The sequence below is a fragment of the Desmodus rotundus genome, chromosome X (genome assembly GCF_022682495.2).
Source record: "Desmodus rotundus isolate HL8 chromosome X, HLdesRot8A.1, whole genome shotgun sequence".
Classification (NCBI taxonomy): Eukaryota; Metazoa; Chordata; class Mammalia; order Chiroptera; family Phyllostomidae; genus Desmodus; species Desmodus rotundus.
Window position 1 is genome coordinate 70,891,640 of NC_071400.1, and position 7,468 is coordinate 70,899,107.

The following is a 7,468-nucleotide window of genomic DNA, read 5'->3' on the forward strand; positions in this document are numbered from 1 at the left end:
TTATTTCCTACCTGTGTTCCTGTGTCTTCCTCTTTTCCTTCCTTTCCTTAAAGCAGTCCCTTTAGCATCTCTTGCAGAGCTGGTTTGGTGGACCTGTATTCTTTTAGACTTCTTTTGTCTGGGAAACTCTTTATTTGGTCTTCTATCTTGATTGAGAGCCTTGCTGGGTAAAGTAGTCTTGGTTGCAGGCCTCTGGTTCTCATTACTTGGAATATTTTTTGCCATTCTCTTCTGGCTTGGAGCGTTTCCATTGAGAAGTCAGTTGCTAACCTTATTGGGGCTCCTTGGTATGTTACTTCCTTTTTCTCCCTTGCTGCCTTTAAGATCCTCTCTTTGTCTTGGAAATTTGCCATTTTAATTATGATGTGTCTTGCACTGGGTCTCTTTGGGTTCCTCTTGCTTGGGACTCTCTGTGATTCCTGGATTTGGGTGACTTTTTCTCTCCTCAGATTAGGGAAGTTTTCCATCATTACTTTTTCAAACAGGTTTTCTATCCCTTGCTCTTCTTCTTCTCCTTCTGGTATTCCTATTATACGGATATTGTTACGTTTCATGTTGTCCTGCATTTCCCTTATTGCCTCTTCATTCTTTCTGAGCCTCTTTTCCATTTCTTGCTCCTTCTGGTTGTTTTTTTCTACTTTATCCTCCAGCTTGCTGATCCGATCCTCTGCTTCATCAAGTCTGCTTTTCATTCCTTCTACTATGTTCTTCAATTCAGAAATTGTATTCTTCATTTCTTCTTGGCTCTTGTTGATATTTTCTATTTCCTTTTTCATGTTGATATAGTTTGCAGTGAGTTCATTGTAGTTTCCTTGTAGTTTCTGGTAGTTCTCTTTGAGCTCAGAGAGCTCAGTGAGCTTCCTGATGACCATTGCTTTGAACTCAGTATCTGATAGTTGACTTGCCTCTTTTTCGGTTAGTATTCTTTCTGAGACTTCCTCCTTTCCTTTCATTTGGGAATTGTTTCTTTGTCTTCCCATTGTTTGTGAGGCTCTTCTTGTTGGCCTCTGCTTCTTAAATTGCTCTGTTCTGACTCCCTGGGTTCATGATATGAACTTCTACGGTAGAATGCCAATGGGATTAGGTGGTGCTGTCTCCTTACTCTCCTGTGCTCACTGGTCTTGAGCTGACGTTTATGTGTTTAACACGGTCTAACTCTAGTCTTTTCAGCACTCCAGGTTTTGTTGTCTCACCTGTGGGAAATAGAGAAAGGGGGGGAGAAAGAGAAGAAAAGAAAAAAAACACACACACACACACACAAAAACAAAACAAATATGGGAAGGAGGGAACAAGGAAATAGGAAAGGAGGAAAGGAAGGAAGGAGGGAAGAAGGAATAAAGAAAGATCGGAGGCAAGATAAGAAGGAATTTTAACAAAAATTAAAACATAGAAATAGATAAAAGAAGGCAGGAAGAAGACATAAAAATGTTAAAGGATGGGAGGAAGAAGGAATGAAAAAATAAAAAAAGAGCGAGGAAGAAGGAATTCAGGGGGAAAGGAAAAAAAAGAAAAAGGAAAAAAAAAATCTTCTGTTGGCTTTAAACCGGTCAGGTTATTTCTGCTAGTGTCCTGTCTGTGCCACGGGAGGGGGTGGTTGGAAGGATTGGTTTCACTTGTCTCCCTTCCTGGGTCACACTCTTAGCTCTTTTGTAGGTGTGGTCCCTGGCAGTCAATCAGGCCATTGATCAGCCAATCCACCAGCTTTGTTCTTGGGACAGGCAAGCGGAGGCTCCAGCTGCTTTGGCTTGGGAGGCGTGTGTGCTCAGCAGGGGAATCCAGCAGCTTTCGGTTTGTGACTCTATTTGTGCCCTGAGCACGCAGCCTGCTGACCAATCCAGCCACCCGGGCTTGGGATGCTGGCGCGCAGGCGGCGGGTTCAGCCGCCTTGGGGTTAGGACACTCGCCAGCAGCTTTGTGCTTGGAAAACGCACACCCAGCCAGCCCTGAGCTTGGTGAGCTCGCAACCCGCCGAGCCAGAGGTTCTATGCTTGGGGGCCGATCCAGCCGCCCTGGGCTTGAGTCTCTCGGGCGGGCGGGGCCGCCCTGGGACTGAATCAGGAGGCACTCGGTTCCGAGGTTTTGGGCCTGTGGGTGGAGCAGCTAGCCTCTGCTCCAAATGATCTCGGAGTTTTCAGGTGTGGGCGCCCCTCCGGGGTTTCAGGTATGGGCCCCGTTCGCTAATCTGCGCGTGCGCGCGACCGGACCCCAGGTGAGCACCGTGACTCCGGTGCTGTTTATCCCCTGCTCACAGTCCAGGGGCTGAGGGGGGAGGGGCGCCAGGGGCCTCGGCTACTACCGAGAGTTCTCTAACTAGCCCCTGAGTGTCTCTATTTTCTTTTTCTTTTTGAGAAATTCCTCCTTTTCAAGCTCCCCTGGTCCAATCAAGCACCTGGCTGCTCACAGCGCAGCCTGGCCCTCTCCCAAGACTCCTGCAGCAGCCCCTGCGCCAGGGCTGGCGCTTCTGCCGCCCTGGTACCGTGCGTTCCCGGGTCCCGGGGACCTTATTGTCCTTGAGCACTCTTCTTACCGTCAGATCTTTCAATGTCCTCTATCTTTGGTCTCTGATCTTCGTATATGCTGGAATACTGTTGGCTGTTCGCTCTGCTCCTCAGATCAGCTAGGTATTTCCCTGGCGTTGAGGGGAAGTGGATTCCGCTCCCACCTATGTTGCCGCCATCTTCCAAATCTGTAGAAATATATTTTCATACTTTAAACCTATTTTATAATTGAATTATTTGGAAAAAAGAAAACTGTTGAGTTTTGAGATTTATTTACAAATTCTAGATATAAGATCTTGTTCAAATATATGGTTTGCCAATATTTTCCCCAGTCTATAGCTTGTCTTTTCATTCAAATAATACATACTTTGAAGTACAAAACCTTTTAGTTTTGATGAAGTTTGATTTATTAATCTTTTAAAAATGGGTATGCTTTTGGTGTTATGTCTAAACACTGAATTATCACCTAAAACTAGGTCCCAAAGATGTTCTGTTTTCTTCTAAAATTTTATAGTTTCATATTTTACATTTAATTTTATGATTTATTTTAAATTAATTTTATATGCAGTGTGAAATTAGGTCAAAAGGGTTTTTGCATATGGATATTCTATTGTTCTAGCACAATTTGTTGGAAAAAACTATCATTTTTCCATTGAATTTACTTCTGCGTTTTGATCAAAAATCAATTGGGCATATTTGTGTTGTAATATTTCTGTGTTCTCTATCCAGTTCCATTGATCTATGTGTCTCTTTCTTATCCAACAACACATTGTTTTGATTGCTGTAGCTATATCATAATTCATAACCTCAAATTCCTCTTGCTTTGTTGTTTTTTGTCAACATTGTTATAGCTATTCTAGTTTCTTCAACTTTACATATAAATTTTAAAATATGCTTATCTATATCTACAAAACAAAACAAAAAAACCTTGCTGGGTTTTCGATAGGAATTGCATTCAAGCTGAATATCTACTTGGGGAAAACTAACATCTTTACTATGGTGAATCTTCCAGTCCATGAACACAATATGTCTGTCAATTCATTTAAATCTTCCTAGATTTCTTTCTTCACTATATTTTAATCTTCAGTATACAGACCCTGTGTGTGTTTTGTTAGATATTTTTTGACTCAGTTGTGAATGATATTGTACTTTAATTTTTATTTCCATGTGTTTGTTGGTAGTACATAGGATAAACTAGATTTTTCTGTGTTGACCCTATATATTGTGACATTGTTGAACTCACTTTTTAGTTCCACCAGCTTTTTGGTAGATTCCTTGCTGTTTTCTACATAGAAATGGTGTCATCTGAAAATAAGGGTAGTTCTTTTTCTTTCTTTCCAATCTGCATGCCCTCATTTTCTTTTCTTGCCCTATTGCAATGGTAAGATCTTTCTGTGCTATATTGAATACAAGTGGTGAGAGTGGACAGCCTTGCCTTGCTTGCAATCTCAGGGGGGAAACATCATCTTTCACCTGTAAGCACAATATTAGCTATAGATATTTTTCTTGGTGAATTTTCTTTATCAATCTGAAGAAGATTCCCTTTGTTCTAAATTTACCTGTATTTTGCCATGTGTATTGTGCACCAACGTTTTTGGCCCAAACTTTTAGGAAAATGATCTTTCATTTTAATTTGTTAATTAAATTATTTATTTATTTATATTTACATGTTTGTTTTTGTATTATAAATGGTATTATTTTGCATACAGATATCATATTGCTTTCTAGAGTTACACTTGTAATGCATAAGCATAAACAAAAGAATTAAAAACATTTATACAGATATGGAATTAGTACTGCAAATGTATAATGTGCATCCTTATTTTTTCCCTTAAAAATTTGGCTAAAAAAGTGCACATTATACACATGAAAATATGGTACTAAGATTTTTATGTTTACTGATTTTATTTTATTTATTTTTAAAAATTATATTTTATTGATTATGCTATTACAGCTGTCCTGATTTTTCTCCTTTTCCCCCATGTACTCAGCATCCCCCACTTCCTCAGGCAATCTCCCCACCATTGTTCATGTCCAAGAGTCATGCGTATAATTTCTTCGGTGACTCCATTTCCTATGCTGTACTTTATATCCCCATGGCTATTCTGTAACTACCTATTTGTACTTCTTAATCTCCTCACCTCTTTACCCATTCCTGAACACCCCCCTCCCATCTGGCAAACATCAAAACTCTCTCCATATCCATAATTCTGTCTGTGTTCTTATTTTTTTAAGGTTTTATTTATTTACTTTTAGAGAGAGGGGAAAGGAAGGAGAAAGAGTGGGAGAGAAACATCAATGTGTGGTTGCCTCTCACGTGGCCCCACTGGGGACCTGGCCTACATCCCAGGCATGTGTTCTGCCTGGGAATAGAACCGGCAACCCTTTCTTGGACCCTCAGTCCACCAAGCCACACCAACCAGGTGTCTCTGTTCTTCTTGTTTGCTTTGTTTTTTTTAGATTCAATTGTTGATAGATTTCTATTTACTGCCATTTTATTTTTCATAGTGTTGATATACTTTTTCTTAAATAAATTCCTTTAATATTTCATATAATAATGATTTGTGATGATGAACTCCTTGAGTTTTTTTCTGATGTGGGAAGGTCTTATCTGCCCTTCGATTCTAAATGATAGCTTTGCTGGGTAAAACAATCTTGACTGTAGATCCCTGCTTTTCATGACTTTGAATATTTTTTGCCAATTCCTTCTAGCCTGCAAAGTTTCTTTTGAGAAATCAGCTGACAGTTTTATGGAAATTCCCTTGTAGTTAACTAACTTCTTTTCTCTTTCTGCTTTTAAGAATCTCTCTTTATTTTTAACGTTTGGCAATTTAATTATGATGTGTCTTGGATTGTGCCTTTTTGCATCTATATTGTCTGGGACTCACTGTGCTTCCTGGAGTTGCATGTTTATTTCCTTCACCAAAGTAGGGAAGTTGTCTTTCATTATTTTTTCTAACAGATTTCAATTTCTTGCTCTTTCTCTTCTCCTTCTTGCACCCCTATAATGCAACTGTGGGATATCTTGAAGTTGTCCCACAGGTTACTTATACTATCCTCATTTCTTTGGATTCATTTCTCTTCTTATTGTTCTGATTGGTTGTTTTTGGCTTCCTTATGTTCCAAATCATTGATTTGATTTTCAACATCATCCACTCTACTATCATTTCCCTGTAAATTGTTATATTTCAAATAGTGTATCCTTTTTTTCTGACTGGATCCTTTTTTATGCTGCTGAGGTTCTCATGAAGTCCTTGAGCATCCTTACAAACAGTGTTTTGAACTCTGCACCTGATAGATGGCTTATCTCCATTTCTTTTAGCTCCTTTCCTGGAGTTTTGATCTCTTCTTTCAGTTAGGCTATGTTTCTTTGTCTCCTCATTTTAGTAGCCACTCTGTATCTGTTTCTATGTACAGCTGCTTTCACCATGTCTTGGTAATGTGGCCTAATATAGTAGGTATCCTGTAGGGTCCAGTACCACAGCCTCCTCTATCACCCAAGCTGGGTAACCAACATGTGCCTTCCATATGGGCTGAATACACCTTCCTCTTGTAGTTGAGCCTTGGTTGCTGTTGGCAGGTCAATGGGAAGGATTTACTCAGGCCAGTTAGCTGCAAGAATTGGGTGTGACCACTGACCACCAACCTCCACGCCCTCTGAAGGATCAGCTGTGCAGGGGCAGGGTGGTGATGCTCCAATGTAGCTGTTCACCGGGTATGCTGGCTCTGTGGTTTCCTGGGTGGTACAGGCCAAGGTCAGTCCCCATCTGTTTCACTCAGGCCACCCTTCCTGAGGTATAAAGCAATCTGAGATGGCTTCTAGTTGTGCTGGGCTTGGAGATGCCTAGAAGAAGCCAAGCTGTGAAGCAAGGCTGGCTGCTGCTGATGTCAGGCTTGGAGCTCACTGAGGCCAGCTGTTGCTTTTTTGAGTGGATTTAGGAAGATGTAAAGCATGAGCCAAGTCCAGCCGTTCATATTGAAAGGCAGCTTGGGTGGGCCCCAAAATTGGGTGGGATGGAGACACTGGGGATCTCCCAGGCAGGTCAAACAGATTTAGCCAGGTTGATGGAGACTCAGATACAGCACTAATTTACCAGCTCTGTGGTGGAAGAGGTTAGAAAAGGAACAATGGCCTCTTCTGGCTTTCATGCCAGACACTTCAGTTCCTCCTTGTATACCATTGGTGACTTTCAAGCTGCTACTGTGGTGCTGGAGCTCAGAGGGAGTGAGTCTAAATATGTAAGTCCATGTGCATGTTCTTTAAGAGAAACTGCTTGGGGAGCCTGAAGTTTCTTCCACCAACTCACTCCCCACTGGTTTTTGCAGAGACAAGTTGTGGGGATTTGTCTCCCTGGCACTGGAACCCTGGGCTGGGGGGCCTGGTATAGAACTGGGACTTCTTGATCCTGAGATATCCCTCTCAAATTTTTATCCACCATATGTCGGTGAGGGACTAGCCTGTTCTACATCTGCACCCCTCCTACCAGTATGTATGGATGTGGTTTCTTTAATTCTGTAATTGTCAGACTTTTATTCAATTCGATTTCTGACAGTTCTGAATGATGGTTGTTCTACATTTTAGTTGTAATTTTGATGTAGTTGTGTGAAGAGGTGAGTCATTTCTGCCAATGCCACCATCTTGACCAGAAGTTATTTTTTAAATTAACTATATTTTATTGATTATGCTATTAAAGTTGTCCTATTTTTCTACTTTCTCCCCTTTTTTCTTATACCCACATTCCCTCCAGCAATCCCCCCTTAGTTCATATCCATGGGTCATGCATACAAGTTCTTTGGCTTCTCTATTTCTTATACTATTCTTAACCTCTCCCTGTCTATTTTGTGCCTACCAATTATGCTTCTTATTCCTTGTACCTTTTCTCCCATTCTGCCCCTTGCCTCTCCCAGGTGATAATCCTCCATGTGATCCCCATTTCTATGATTCTGTTCCTTGTTCTATTTGTTTAGTT